Raw genomic sequence first — 16140 nt, forward strand, 5'->3', positions numbered from 1 at the left:
GCTACCTGAAAGAGGAATAGAGCATTCCTAGGAAACCTTAGGAAGCCAAAATGACATGGAGCAAAGAAGCAATTACCATTAATTTATACAGAAAAAATTCTGAACATTCATACATCCCCTTCCCCCAAAATCCTCTCTTAGGTTTTTCTGATACCTTAGGACACATCTTTCTAACGGATGCACAAAATAAAGCGAGATGAAATCACAGATACAGTTCAAAGCCTTGGTGGCTGGATGCTGAGATGCTGAGTCCGTGGTTTCTGGGGAAGGAGCCTGACGGGACCATTACTACGGCTGCATGGGGTACAGCTGTGCCGTCTCTCTAATGCTTAGCAAACAGGTACTAAGGTAGGTCTTCCCTAAAAGTGGAGCGGCATACCACAAACTTCCAAAAGGTGGGGGATACCTGTATAGCAAATTCACAAAAATCCTCTAGCCTTACTCACTTCACAGGATATTGGTGAGAACCAAGTGGGATGATCTATGTCAAAGCCCTTTGTAAATTACAGAAAGCTCTCCAAATGTAGCTCTGAACTTGTTTGGACTTGTACATTGGAGGGTTGCCTGGCAGTCAAAGAAAGCCCGCACTTAACTGTTCGGGCATGAATTCTCTCCCCGCCCAGATCTGGAGTCGGGAAGGACTGACTGTTTTCCCGGTGCTCGTCCAAGGGACATGTCCATCCAACAGGCTGTCACTGAGGTCTGGGAGCACTCAGCTCATACCCAGGTGATAAGAAATCTTTCTGCACAAGATGAGACTCGAAATCACGTGTTTTAAAAAAATTATTTATTTATTTGATAGAGAGAGCGAGACAGAGAGAGAGCGTGAGGGAGAGGAAGAGAAACCCAAGCAGATTCTGCACTGAGCATGGAGCTGGATGCGGGGCTCGATCTCAAAACCTTGAGATCATGACCTGAGCCAACACCGAGAGTCTGACTCTTAACTGACTGAGCCACCCAGACGCCCCACCTAGTCACATGTTTCTGTACTTTTAGTGTCAGAACTAGCTTAATCTGCATGGGCAGGTGGACATCAGGCTTGGAAAGGGCCTCCTCTAGCCCCCCACCCTCCTTGGCAGTGAGCGGCCCTCATGAAGAGAGCCACAGCCAAGTGAAGAGGTTCAATGCTATCCAGGTGATGGCGGGGAGACAGGAAAAACACCAGAGAATTTCCGGGTATGTCGTCTGCTCCTAATGATAGAAGAGATGCCCAAGTAATAGGGCCAATGTAGTTGAAACCTTTAGTCTCTTCGCCCCATTAACCCACATCCACCCAAATGGATTCTCAGCCAATCCCACGGAGACATCCTGTCAGAACCATCCCACGTCATTTGCAGAGTGAAGTGAATATCAATAAAATTGTAATGAGTAATTTTCCCAGCTTCACTGACTCTTACTGGAAATCAAGCCCGCTCTCTGCAGTGGCTACTGACAAAACTCTGCTCCTCCTGGGAGCTGCGTTCTTCCACTGGGTAAATCTGAACCCATCAGGTATGCCAGTTTAATGGGCATGGGCACGTGGATGGCAGGCTTGGAAAGGGCACTCTAGTCCCTGCCCCATGATCGCGGTGAGAAGACCTGACGACTGAACCGGTTCAATGCTCTCCATGCTCAGGCAACAGAAAGAGCATTGCACCAGGAAGGCAGACATCTGACCTCTGGTCCCCAGTTTCTATCAATTACCCCTACCATCTACTCTAACCCCACTGGACCTCATTATTTCATCAGCGATACCAAAGGGCCCTTCCAGTTCTGCATTCTATGATTCTGCGAGAGAGAGAAGGCACAGAGAAATCAACCTGCCAGAGAGTGATGCATTTGACGGTGTAGACCCTTGAGGCTGAGTCTACACTGCCAGGCATTCAAGAAACAGAAAGGGAGTTTTGCTGGCAGTTTCTTGCTGTGGCTCTCTGACCACAGAGAGCTTGGGCATCGCACCTGCTCCGTGGCTGTGACAGCCAGCACTGGGAGACCGAGCTGTGAGTGACAAGGCGTTAATTCAAGGCATAGGAAGTGTGATGGTTAGGGACTGGCCTCGCCCTTTCCTCTTGGCTCCCTATTGTCTGAAAGGCTGTCAGCAACTCCCGCTGACGCCTAGCTGCTCGGGCCTCACTGCCTTCCTCCTCGGCACTGAGGTGTGGAAGAAAGTACGGAGGTGTTTCTGCGGTACCTGGGCTGCTGGTTAGGAATGAGCTACCTGGAGAAAAGACGGGAGGATTGCTCAGCTGCTAATCTGCTCCGGGGACCAGCTGCACAGGAAGACAGCTCAGCCCACGTCTGGGTCCCAGAGGTGTGAATGGAGGCAGGGGGCGAGGGGGCGGTGCCCGTGTGTGCTTGTGCAGCGTGGGAGCAAGGCATAGAGTCAGTGAGGCTCAGATCCTTGAAGTCACTTAAAGCTGGATTTTTCAGGGGAGATTTTGCTGGCTTTCCCCAAGCCCCAAGCAGCTGCCATCCCTCCATCCTGCATCTCTCCTCTGCCAAAGATCGTACAACAAAGGGAGGCTGCAGGTCTGGACTGGTGGCCAAAGCTCTCCCAGAGCCGGCGGGCCACCAGCAAGTTCGATGAGGACTGCTGTTACCTGGCCACCTGTCAGCCCACTGACAGTGGGCTTGGTTCAGAGGCTATATGTCATAAAGTGGGCACTGACTTTGTTTTCCCTCCTCTCTCCCTGGGCATCCTGCTTGAAGCTAAACACTTGGCTGACGAGAGCGTCTGACCAGATAAAGTATATTATAAAGCATAGAGCACACTTCAGTTTGCAGAAAGCCTTTTTCTTACTTATTTCTCTTGGGAAGTCAAGAAGATGGGGTTGTTATTCCCATTTCATGGATGAGGAAATGGAGTCCCAGGAAGGAACTAGGTGCACCTAATTCAAACTCAGTCTCCCACTCCATCCCAGAACCTCTGTCTCCTAAGTGAGAGGAGGGTGGCCTCCAGAATGATCGATCCTAAGAATGCCGATCATGGAGCATCACCCCTCTCCTTTGACCCGTGAAGTCTGGAGAAAGGTGGAAGTGACCCTAGGATGGCCATGTGCCTCTTAAGACAAATGCTTGTCACCGAGACATGTGTGGGCACATGGTAGAGGTGAAAGAGGCAGAGTTGCAGAATTCTACATGGCCCTGCTCCTTGTAGATGCAAATACGAGACTCCAGCTCTGTGTGAACTGGCTTTGGGTGGACTCCCCTGCCACTCAGGGTCAGATGGCCCCCTGCTCGCTCTTCTCCCCATACGAAGTAGTGACCTACGCTTCACTGAAGTATATGCTTTGTATTTGTCCCTCACAGTAAACCTATGAGTTTGGTATAGATTTATCCCCGTTGAGTGGATCAGGAAACTGAAGGATGGAGGAACAATGTTGCCCAAGTATCTGGTCCTACACCTGGTACATCCAGGAGTCAAGTCCCGGCAATGTGGTTCCAAGGTGCATGCTCCCAGCTTTCTGGACCCTTCCTCCCTGTCACGGCACACACACACACATCTCCCTGGTCACCCACAATTGTCTGCTCACCTGTCTGGTTCCCTCCCAGCCTGTAGGCATGGAGGGAGTGCACACTGTATTCTATTCCACATCCAGTACCTACACAGAGCTCCTCCTCTCCCCTCCTCGCACGTACTTGTGCACAAACCCACCGCACACACACAGGGGCCGTTCAGAGAAAGCAGAGGCAATTACATGACTTGCTTCCAGGCACACAGCGGGTCTAGCTCCCACAACTTTCCTGGCTCCCAAGGCCTCTTTCTCTCCTGCCCCCAGGCCACGTTGCTAAATATACCCTGGGATGAACCCTTTTACCATCTATAGCTAAAATGCCTCTTGACTGTTCTGCGCCAAGATTACAAGTCCGTCTAAACATCAATGATTATTTCATCGGCTAAAAGCAAATTGATCAAGCCTGCTCTCCCTGCAGACTAAGGAGGCTCTCAGTCTATTTGTAGCTCAGTCTGAGAGACAAGAGGCTGCCTGTTGCTTTCTGTACTGATGGGGTTCACAGAGTGGGTCACAGACGCGTTTAGCCTGGGATCAGCAGATGCTGGGGTATAGGGCAGGTGGACAATTCCCTCCCTGGCTTCTTAAAGCAGACTCAGGTTGGTGCAGCAGCAACCATCCTGAACGCCCTGCAGGATTCCGGGGGGCAGGGGAGGGGAGCCCATCTGAGCAGACCCATTATGGACGTCCCTCCCACCTTGACCATCCAGAACTGCTCAGAGGAGTTGAGAAAGGTCATTGAGAAATCAATAGAAATAATATCAATTATAGGGGTGCCTGGGTGGCACAGCCGGTTAAGCATGGACACTTGATTTCAGCTAAGGTCGTGATCTCAGGGTCGTGAGCTCCAGCCCTGCATTGGGCTCCGTGCTCAGCGGGGAGTCTGCTTAGGACTCTCTCTCCCTCTCCCTCTGTGCCTCCCCCCTCTCGCATACTCTCTCTCTCTCTAAAATACATAAATAAATCTTAAAATGAAAAAAGAAATGTTGTCAATTGCACAGGACTCTGAAGCTGTTAATAACTCTGAAGCTAAGGAATGAGAGTAGGAGTTTGGGTAGGAGAACCATGCACAAGGAAGTAGAGAAAAAGTTTTCCTAACTAAAAAGCTTTAGCAGAAATGGTTTTAAAAAGGTGAGGGCCAAGGAGAAAGACTTGTATATGTTTCAGTAGATATTTTTCTTTCCTTTTTTTTTTTTTTTTTGTTTAATTTAAACTTTGTTTTTCTTTGTGATCCCAGGCTTCTCACCTCCACTGAGTTTCTGGCTGCCTCTGAGCTGAATAATACAGTAGCCAGCCCAGCAGAGACAACCCACTGCTAGGCAGGAGGCTCCCAATACACAGGGAAGGGATTTTTCATTTCATACATCATTTAAAGCCTGCTGCAGTGATTTACCAATGTCAGGCTGTCTTTGGAGCATAAAAAAGAGAAGAAAGGGAAATATGTATGCCTCTATTGTGTATCTGGACTGGGATCCGAGGAGAGTGATTGGGGTAGGGGGCACACTGGGGTTTCTCCCTCGTCTGAGCACTATGGAGAAGCCACACCTCCCAGCAGTGAGGAGCAAAGAGGACTAGGGGAAAGTGGTTTGTGTCTTACAGGGAGATTCTGCTTCCTTTTTCCACCTACCCTGGGCAGGCTGGGTGGGCTCTCCTTTGCCACAACCTGTGTGGTCTCCCTGTTACTCGGTTCTTGAACTTAGAACTATCCTACACCCGCATAAGAATTATCTTCTTAAAACCGCACTACTATCCTGCTATTCGCCTGCCTCAGGACCTAAAACCATTTTCCAGGCCAATCGAGTCACCGCCTTTAGGACCTGAACTCCTGCCTCTCTTCCGACTTACCCTGCAACCCCGTGGCTCCAGGCACCTGGAGATGCTCACACGCCACCTGCCTTCGCCGTGGAGCTTCTAGGGCAGCTATTCTCCCAGCCTGCAATCGCTCCCACTTCTAAAACTCTTTCAAGGACCAACCTCACACCCACTCCATCCACTACTCTTCCCATGACTAAGCCAGCTTTCTGCTTATTCGCTTCCCCAGACTTCCAAAGACTCGGAGTCAGCAGTGACTTGAACTAGATAAGAGATAACACTAACATTAGGTAACATGACTAATAAATGTCATTGAGCGATTGTTGGGTGCCACGTGATTTCCATGCAATACCTCTATCCGCTCTCACAACAACCCCATCAGGATGTGCTGTTGATATTTCCAGGTGACAGAATGGAGACTAAGCCTGGGTGAGGTCATTACTTGAGGCTACATTCAAGCTGGGAGGTAAATAAGGTGGCCAGAATCTGAACCCAGACTTTCTGCCTTTTTTTTTTTAAATGAGCCTTTAACCACTACTTTTACTGCCTCTCAGTTCGGCATTACTTCTTTTTTTTTTTTTTTTAAAGATTTTATTTATTTATTTGAGAGAGAGAATGAGATAGAGAGAGCATGAGAAGGGGGAGGGTCAGAGGGAGAAGCAGACTCCCTGATGAGCAGGGAGCCCGATGCGGGACTCGATCCAGGGACTCCAGGATCATGACCTGAGCCGAAGGCAGTCGCTTAACCAACTGAGCCACCCAGGCGCCCCGGCATTACTTCTGAGGTAACTGATTTTTAGGTATTCTTTTAGACCCACAATAAAACTGAAATCCCTAAGGAGGCCTTGCGTGCCTTCTAGCTCCGAATCCCTCCAGCACCTAACCTCAGAGCTAGACACGCAATAGACATTCAATATAAACTCGATCATTCATCGATTGGCCAGACAGCTGTCAGACTTGGGCACTTTTCTCTCTCCTCATTATGGAAAAGCCTAAGTAATGCAGAGCTCAAGGAAGACTAGTGGGTGCAGGTAGGAAGGCAGAACCAGCTTCTCTTTAGGGAAGTCTAATACCGGACCACTTCAAACTCATCAACCAGACGTCCATTAAGCACATACTATGACATGGCAGACATATGGAGGACAGGAGAGAATAAGATACGTTCTTGTCACAGAGGAGGCAAAGCAAACCAGAGAGGCAAAGCCAGGCCACCTTTGGTGAAGGTTGGGTTTGTGTGGCACAGAGCATGGGAAAAGGGAATGAAAGGACCCTGCAGATCAATATAGATCATTGGTGTGGTGGGAGAGAGTTTCAGGAGAAGGTAGGGCCAGTGGGGGCATTGAGGATGGGCAACATTGCCTTAGGTGGGGATAGAGGGAAGAGCATGGTCACGAGAGAGAGACTGACCCTGATTCATCGCCTTTACTCTTTAGTGAAACAAAATGGCAGGGTCGGGATTTGTTTGCACCTTGCCACTATTCATGATGGCTACCAAGCTTTGGTGCTTGCTCAGACTTTCTTACAGTTGGTCATGAGGGTAAAGCATGATAAAGTACGGTAGTATAGTGGGTAAGTGAAGGTCCTGTATATATTTAAGGTTGCTTGTGCCCTGCTCTGTCCTCTTAGGAGCATTCAACTCTACATGCAAAGGCTGCTGACGGTGGCACCCTTGGCCTAAGGGACCTTTTCCTACCAGGACAAGGAGGAAGCAGTCCTCAACCAGTGACAGATGCCCCTTGGCTGGGATGATTTTGAGGTCTGTTCTCTGGCTGCCCCCATGATGACTTGTTGGATAATAAATTCTATTGGATGCCTTCCCTTCCCCCTCCCTCCTCCTTCCCACCCTCCCACAGTGGGATCACCTCCCAAATGAACTGCTTGCTCTTGAATTGCGGGGTCTATCTCTGGGAGAACCCAAAGTAGGATACCATAGTCTTCATTAATTGCAGAGATATACATATACACTGATAGATAAATTCCCCCAATTGTCCAAGCATAGTAAACCAGGTCGACTCATTCATAATGTCTAGATTCTTAGCTCTGACTGTTTTGCATGCTCATAGGACCCTGACAGTATCTCTCTCATGGTGTACTCATCCGAGTGTCTGATTTATCAGCCCCCCACCTCCGCTCACTCCCAACTAGAGTTGTCCAGTCTTTGAAAGCAGGGGCTAAGCCACATCACGTCTTTACTGTAAGTTCCTCTCACAGAATGGATGCTCCATGAATAGTCTTTAAATTGGATCATGTTACGCAGAAAAAAATACCCCTCTGTCCAAAAGCAAGCTAAGCCCTATGCCTTTCTCTGACTTCCAAAGTGATAAAAGTTCGGTTACCAAAGCCACAGTGGCTCGCAAGTGCCTGGTAATGGGTTCATTATTTTATTTATCCTATTGTACCAACCCTGAGTGGCCTTTCAAATGGTCTCCCCAGCGCCCTTTCCTCAATCAGTTTCAAATGGCCCATCTTGATAAAGCTCATCCAACCCATGCGCAGACTTTGAAACTGGAGCCCAAGAGTGCCGTGATTAATGAGCAGGGGTGAGTAGTGACGTGTGGCCCTGGTGCTCACGTCCTCGGCAGGGCTCCTGTCCACGGTCCAAGGCCGAGGTGGTGTCCTCTCTGCCGTAGCCTCATATCCTGCCAGAGCGCAGAGTGCATCCTCCTCCTTCCCCAGCAGCACGCTTCCCCCCTCTGCCCGAGATGCCAGGGCTGCGTGTGCCATGCACTTGACAGCTGATCCATGAGATGGCTGGCTATTGCCGAGGATATAATCATCGAAGGTGGCGAGCGGGCCAGGCTGGCTTCCAGTGCCGAGGCCGGCTGGAGGCCCCATCTAGTCAAGTGCATCGCTTCTCAGAAATGGCTTGCCATTGCTGGGTCAGAGCCAGAGGGCTAAATCGGAGCTGGGGTGCTCTCCCCAGGGCTTCCGTCCCTAACCCCTAGAGATGCAAGTCCCCTGGAAAGCGAGTCCTTCACGAAAAATCAGACACTGTGTTGTGGGAGGCAAACCGCTTACCAGGACGCAGCCTCCTGGTCCAGCCCACGCCACCACCCCACGGTGAGCCCTCCCGGCTCCACCACGCCCTCCTCATGCCAGGCTTGGCAGGCCCCAAATTGGACTGACAGATGCTCCCTTAACCTCGCTTCCAGTTCCACTCATTGCAAAGGCAGCAACAATGATGTGAGCATGACCTCCAGGAGGCCTGGGGCGTAGCCACCTCCGGCTATCACCGAGGAGGAGAGCCATGCAGAGCAGAACAAGCGGGTGCCCTTTCCATAGCCAATGCTCAGTTCCGGCCTTGGAGCTCTGCCCGCCAAAGGTGAAGCTGTGGGCAGAGACAAAGGAGGGCCTGCAGGCATGGCCCGGTGTGGGCCCCATGGTGCGTTGGTGCCCTCTGGGACGTGTACTTTCTGCACAGGGCAATGGGATTTTTCTCCCTTGCCCAGGAGAGAGATTGGATCCAAATCCTTGTACTTCCTCTCAAGAGGCACAGAGCCCATTTCTCGAGGCCAGCAGTTCTGCCTCTTTGGTAAAGATGATTCCTGAAACAGTCCAAATAGCTCTTTAGAAGCCATCTCCATCCCTCAAACAGCTGAGCTCTGCCAGCCAGGATATGCGGAGCATACCACGGTCTGCTCTGATGCCCAGGTTTGGGTTGTATGTGTAAAGAATAAGCAAGAACCGGTGACCCCCCCACCCCCACCATTTATAAAGAACTTCTGAGTCTGAGTGAGAGGCAAACACGCAGGGCCACATTTGACCACAAAGGAAATCAAGAGGGATGGCCCCATGGCACGAATGGTAGGCAAGCTGGGTTGTTTAGGTCCTGTCATGCCACATTATGCTGTGTGACTCTGGGTAAGTCACCTACCCTCTCTGAACCTTCAATTGTTCCGGATACAGACACACCTCATAGGGTTTGGGAGACCATGAAAACGAAGGGAATCAAACCTTACCCAAGGGAAGGGATAAGCGTTCTGAATAAAGCTTAGAATAGTCATTCTCCTGACCTCTCATCAGAAGAGCCGAGCTACCCTGCAGATCTACCTTGTAGACATGCTATGGGAGAATGTAGATGATCTGAGGGGAAAAGGGCCTTTTTGTCATTTGCACCAGCCTCTCCCTAGAAGGAGAAATCCCCTCTGTGGCATTTGCTTGAGCACATCCATGATAATGAGCTTGTCTCTCTTAGATCAAGAGCCTGTGGCGGGGGGCAAGCGGGGGGAACCAGAGGAGTGCTGTCCTCAGCAAGGAGAGGGAAAGCAGCCCATTGAAAGGAGGCAGGACCTGAGTCTAGAAGAGACCGAGAGCCCTGTGCATCTGGAATGGAAACCAGCTCTGCCTTCTCTTAACACATCTCATCAAGGGCCTGCTACATCCGCCGGGCCTGCCTTCACAGAGCCTGCCCTGCTCAGGCCACCCCAACATCAGGGAGCAAAGGAGGAAGCATGACCTGAGCAATTCAGGATATCTCCCAATCTGATCGGGCTGCCCAGATGGACCACTGTGGCCCCCTTTGCCCTGCGTGCAGAGAGAAGAGCTACACAGGGACCCAAGCCGCCACTCGAAGGGACCTCAGCCCCTCCTACCTTTGGAAAAGTTTTCTGGAGTCTGGCTTTTCTTTCTCAGTCTCCACCCCACCTCATCCCACCCCAGGCTTATGTCCATCTTCTCTGGGAGTGTGGCCACATTCCTGCTCCGTGCTGCCAGAAAGCTACGGAACAGAAATGAGAAAGCAAATTAGACACTGATCAGCCCTCTATTATCTTGGTGTGCCGAATGATGCCCCTATGACGACTGTGGTCCGGGCAGCCTGGCTCCAGGAGCAGGCCCCGAAGGCATGCAGGGGATGCCTGTATTCTCCTGCTGAAGCTGAGTCATTCAGTGGCTGGAGATCAGCTGCCGCCTCTGGCCACCGCTGCTGAAGGCCGAGGGTGACGCGCCACCTTTCATAATCACCTGGACGGAAAATTAAAGCAGTCTGCCCCATCACCGGTTACACATTCCAGCATGTAAATTAACAAATTCTTCCAAAATCCATAACAGATACATCTTTGTTCAGCCAAGGTACTTTGATATAAATTGTAGCTTTTTAGGATGGTTCTGTCAAAAGTGTAATATATCACGGAATAGCGGATACAAGTTCAAAAGTACATATAATAATATAATTAAGATAGCTTGACAAGAATGTATTTTAAAAGTATAAAATACCTGCAGGTATAATAGCTTCATAAAGTCTGTCAGATTTACTTCTGCTGTGAAGAAATTTAAAATGTTTTACTTTAATGTGATGCAAATGAAGGCTGAGGTATGCATATAACACAGCCCTTAAAAAACAGGTAGAGGGAAAAGAATAAAAGTCAGATTCAGGCCAAACAAGACATTCAGCTTTGCAGGTGACTGCATAATAGATCAAGCAAACAGATTGGGGAACGGCGCTGGGCTGTTTGTAGAAAACACCAATTTCCGTTTCCCTCCCTTGTTGGCTACAGGAAAGTAAGTGTTTTTATTCAAAATTAATGATTCCCTCTGCACATTTTTCTTCTTGCTCAAAAGGTTCGAGCATAATTCTTGTTTAAAGCAAAAGCAATTTTTATATAATTACCAGCCCATAGAAAATTATTTTTCAATGCACCAAAAAGCTAAGGAGAGGAGAAACTCACACCCAGAACAAAGGCCTTCAGACACCTCTGTGTACGCAAGGACCTGGTGCCCCAGGAGAGGGGAGCGTTCCAGGCACCTGTCCAGCCTAACTCAGCTACCTGGGTGCTGGGCAGAAATTGTTCCCAAGCCAAGAGGCACTGTTTACCTAGTATAAAAAGATGCCAAGATATGAAATTATAAGGTTAATTCAATCGACCAGGCCACAGATGGGGACACACAGACCAACTCTCACCCTCCCCTGGCCAAAAATGCCTCCTAAGGAATCCCATCACTCCAGCCTGGTGGTTTGCGCTACCGAGATGAACCCAACAATGTCCGTGGCATTGCATCTCCCTGCACTGTGAGCTCCTGATATGCCAACAGCACCCACTCCAACTATTACTTAAATGCCTGGTGGCATTTGTCACACCTAGTTCCATCTCTGGTAGGCATCATATAGGGAGGACTCCGACATGAAGCAGCTACGGGCTTTCAGGAGCTCTCCTACCGTTCCCGGGCTCAGGTCATAGTTCAGAATCGGGGCAAAGAAAAGCCTGTATTTCGGATATCTGACTGCTTCTGAGCAAGGGCAGATGCTGGCCGAAGCGAAAAAATTAAAAATAAGAATAAAAATTTAAAAAGGTAAAAAAAAAAAATAGAGTGGGGGAAGGAGTTCAGTGAAAGACATCTCTTCTCCAAGGTAAAAATTACATGCTCGAATCACGAAGCAACGTGGTTTAAAAATCAACACTTGGCGGCATCTCTGGGGCTGATGACTGCACCCAAAAGAATTTTCAAAGTAAATGTACTTTTCACCATTATCCTCCTCATCTGCATTCTGCTCCATTTGGATTCGGAAATTCGAGTAGACACTTTATTTTCAGGGTAGGTCTGCATAATGGCAAACAAACAGTTTGGGAAGGAATTAGCCATATGGGCCTGGGCATTATTTTCTTAATGTGGGAATTGGGTCAACCCGACAAAATGTTTCCTCAAATACTGAAACTGGCATATTTTCTCCTTGAGAGGGGAGGTTTTCAGAATGGAGCCAACCGGCTGTGCTTGGAGTCGTGGCTGCAGAGTCCCGGCCCTCAGAGGCTCGTGAAATGTTAAAAGCGAAGCAATCTCAGAGAACACCCGTCCAGCCTCCCTGTTTTGTAGCTAAGACGCAGAGGCCCAGAGAGGGGAAGTGACCTGGGCAAGATCACACAGCTGATAGCTCAGTCTACATCACGCTCTCCTGTGACCCCACTGCCCCTCAACTGGCAGAGGTCTGTCTCTGCTTTTGTTTTCTTCTGCGTGTCTTAGGAACACCCACTGTCCTCTAGGGAACCCAATCTCAATTTCTGGCTCCTTTTCACATTCCCCAGACCCTGCGTGAAGTTACAAGATGTTGTGAATTTACACCAACCCATCAACCGATTTATTCTTCTGCCCGGCTCCTCATGTGACCCTACGTTCGGGACACAGGACCACTGGCTCACTTTGCCCTCCTGCCCTCTCTGCTCTTCAGAATCTAGAAGCAAAGTGAACAAGCACAGATGAGACCCCCAGAGATCACCGTTCTCCCCTGGTGACTAGCCGGGAGACATAATCTGGGGAATGGCGCTGTCAGGGGTGTCTCGAGTGAAGGATGTAACAATACATGAGACAGACCTTTTAAGGCCAACCCATTATTTTTGTAATTTGTTTAAACAAAACCAAGTGACTCTTTAAACTCTAATTCACATCTCCAAAATCCAGTGCTACTATCTCTCGTTTCTCTCTCTGGAGCTGTGGCAATAATTTTAATGCCAGCAGAAGGCATTAGACGTTAGAGGTGAGCAAGGCAGAGGGTTCTGGCTTTTATCAGATAATTAAGATGCTACCAAAGTCAAACCTTTATCAACTTTAGACTAAAAATAAGCTACTTCCATCCAAAGGCCTTTCTACAGAGCATTTAGAATGACAGTGCTCCAGATAAGGGTTAGCTTTTCAAAATGGTTCATTGTTTTTTCAACTTTTATTGTCAATCCATTCTCATTATGCCCAATGCATTTGTCTTCATAATACGTACTTCACAATTACAATATCAAAGAGTTTGTATCTACATAATAAAAATGATCTATAGAATAGTACAGGGAAAACATAATAACAAGGTGTGATCATTAATGCAATGAATACTTTGAGAGAAAACATGGCGTCTCACGGGAGAACTTGTCCCTATATCATAAGATATTAGAAACAGGCCACTGCTTGGAGGTGAAATGGAAATTAAATCTCCGATTCCCCACAGGTGGGGAGCACAGCGTGGCAGCAGGGCACCGCTTGACTTTGGCAATGGGCGGGGCACACAGGGGGGCGTTGCTAGGGGACCTCGTGCTGCAAATAGTCACTTCAAAAGGTACCCGCTCTATCTAACCTTCAGAACTTTCTGGCCTATATATTATGGGCTCAACAGACAACCGAGATAAGGCTTGAGTCTTTTTTCCCCAAGAATAAGAACTGGCAAGTTCCATTGACAGGGCTCTGTTTAGCTGGCCTACAGAGGCGCCGTCCAGGAAGGAATGTATCTGCCAGAGGAAAATCACTGAATCTGTTTCCCAGGCTAAAGGCATTGGCTAGAGAAAAGAAAAATGTGGAAGAAGGGCATCCATGTGGCCATCTGGATGGTTTACTCTCACATTACATTCAGGGAAAAATAGGCGCAGAGCTGGTTGGTTTGCACAGAGCATGTTGCTGTTTTTTGCTACTCTATAGCATCTATCACAATGCTGGTTCCCGGTATCCACTCAGTAAATATTTTTTAATGAATGAAAAAAAGTGGAAGCCTGGGTGGCTCAGTCAGTTAAGTGTCTGCCTTCGGCTCGGGTCATGGTCCCAGGATCCTGGGATCGAGCCCCCCGTTGTGCTCCCTGCTCAGTGGAGCGTCTGTTTCTCCCTCTCCCTCTCCCTCTGTGTGCTCTCTCTCTCTCTCTCAAATAAATAAATCTAAAAAAATTTTTTTAAAAAAGTAATGACTTTGTCATTAAGCCAAAATATTTCATAATTGATAACCTGTGCAGTAAATAACAGAACTCTCTAAGATGGACTAACACAGAAACGATGTAAAAGGTCGGATTAGTGAGGACAAAGGAAAAGGAACAACAGATAAGAAATGGGTGGGAGGCTGTTTGAGTTTGCACGAATGTAAAAGTTGGCGTGGCGCTTGGCCAAGCAGGGCTGGTGACTCCTTGCTGGGCAGATAGGAGGCTTGGCAGATGTTCCGAAAGGGAAGTGGGAAGCCAAGCAGATGTCCAGCTCTGTTAAGAGAGAAGGAGCACTGTCATGCTTCTTAGCTGGATCCACTGGAGGGAAGAGTTCTCTTCGTGGGATGGACAGCCAGCCGAGAGCTGAATTATACCCAGAACTGGGCTCAGATCTGAACGTTGGATTTCATATATACATGTATTTTCCAAATCCTCCTGAGGCTTCTGTACGTTCAGGTCAAATGCAAGTCTGAAGGGACAAGGCTTAGTTGGTAAAGAGCCAGGGAAAGCAGATCATCTGATCTATGAAACTCAAGCCACCTGCCTAAGGTCTCCAATCCTGCAAGGGAAAGAATCTCTCTCCTTCACTCACCTCCCTCTTCAACTTCCCAGGCACAGCTACAAGGTCTATCCCAGAGAAATGAAGTAAATCATGCTGAGATCTAAAATAATTTCAGCATCAATTGATTTAGATGAAAGCATTTTTGACTTGGGTATTTGGAAAATTATCCCTATTTATCAACTTGATTTGGCTAGCATAACCTCTATATGTGCAAGGATAACTTCGAACAGGGAGAGAACTTGGGTGAATTATTGCCAAAATATCTCTGGGCACAGAATGCTATACAAAAATGCAGGGGTGATGGAAAGAATATAACATACAGCAGTATGTGACATACAGCAGATGTAATAACAGAGAGATCTTGAATTCACCATTCACATTTGTTTCTTATGCATGAGAAAGCAAAATATTAACATAGTAGATGAGAAATTGTTACAGTGTCCAGGCTGGATTCCTACTTAGGAATATAGATGTAGCCCAAGCTTTTCATTTCACAGATGATGGGGTCCTAGGCTACAAGAAGTCAAGGTGACTTGTCCAAAGTCTTAGAGCCGAGATTCAAACCTGGATGCCCTGGACTCTTAACCCAGTGCTTTTCTACTCTACCCACAGTCTTTCAGTCACGGACAGAGAGGTAGGTATGTGGATGGGAGATGATGGATAAATACATATTCTCTAGGTGGTGTAGTTTTTAGACACAGTTATTCTGTCTTCAGATTGAATGTCCCATAGGTACATCAAAAACTCCCTGCAGGACATTTAAACTTCCCTGCAGAGTTAAAAATTGTGGCAAGTTAGAAGTCCCCTGGAGCGGAGATGAACCATGAGAGACGATGGACTCTGAAAAACAAACTGAAGGTTCTAGAGGGGAAGGGGGTGGGAGGATGGGTTAGTCTGGTGATGGGTATTAAAGAGGGCACGTTCTGCATGGAGCACTGGGTGTTATATGCAAACAATGAATCATGGAACACTACATCTAAAACTAATGATGTAATGTATGGGGATTAACATAACAATAAAAAATTTTAAAAAATCTTAAAAAACATAAAATAAACAAAAATAAATAAATAAAAGAATTCATCCTATTCTATCCACACACACACAAAAAACTAATGATGTAATGTATGGTGATTAACATAAAATAATAATAAAAAATAAATGTAAAATAAAATTAAGTTAAATAAAAGTTAAATAAAATTAAAAAAAAAAGAAATCCCCTGTAGCTATTAAAATAGTGTGTAGTGAGAAGAATGGTGTTACATACAGGTGACTGATGGGGTTTCACCCCCTCCCATGCCCTTAGAGAGACACACTGATAGAGAGATACACACGGTTGGCATTTCTAAGCAAGGTGTCCAGTATTTTCAGTCCTGGGGGAGGCAGCAACTGCTGACTACTTTTCTTTTCCCAAAACTGCATTAAAACTTTCTTTTGTAAGAAAAACGAGAGAAAAAAAATCAATAGAGCATGAAAGGACATGAAAAATGCACTTGAACCCATATATATTTTTTTCTAACAGTGCAATTTTTTAAAGTTCTCTAAAAAAAAAAAGAGTAATGTGATTCTCAAGGAAAAAAATGCAACAAAACCCTGAATTTAAAAGAAAAGGCAAGAGCCAAAA

Source organism: Mirounga leonina, unplaced genomic scaffold (genome assembly GCF_011800145.1).
Source record: "Mirounga leonina isolate KUSES-001 unplaced genomic scaffold, KU_Mleo_1.0 Mir_153, whole genome shotgun sequence".
In the NCBI taxonomy this organism is placed as follows: Eukaryota; Metazoa; Chordata; class Mammalia; order Carnivora; family Phocidae; genus Mirounga; species Mirounga leonina.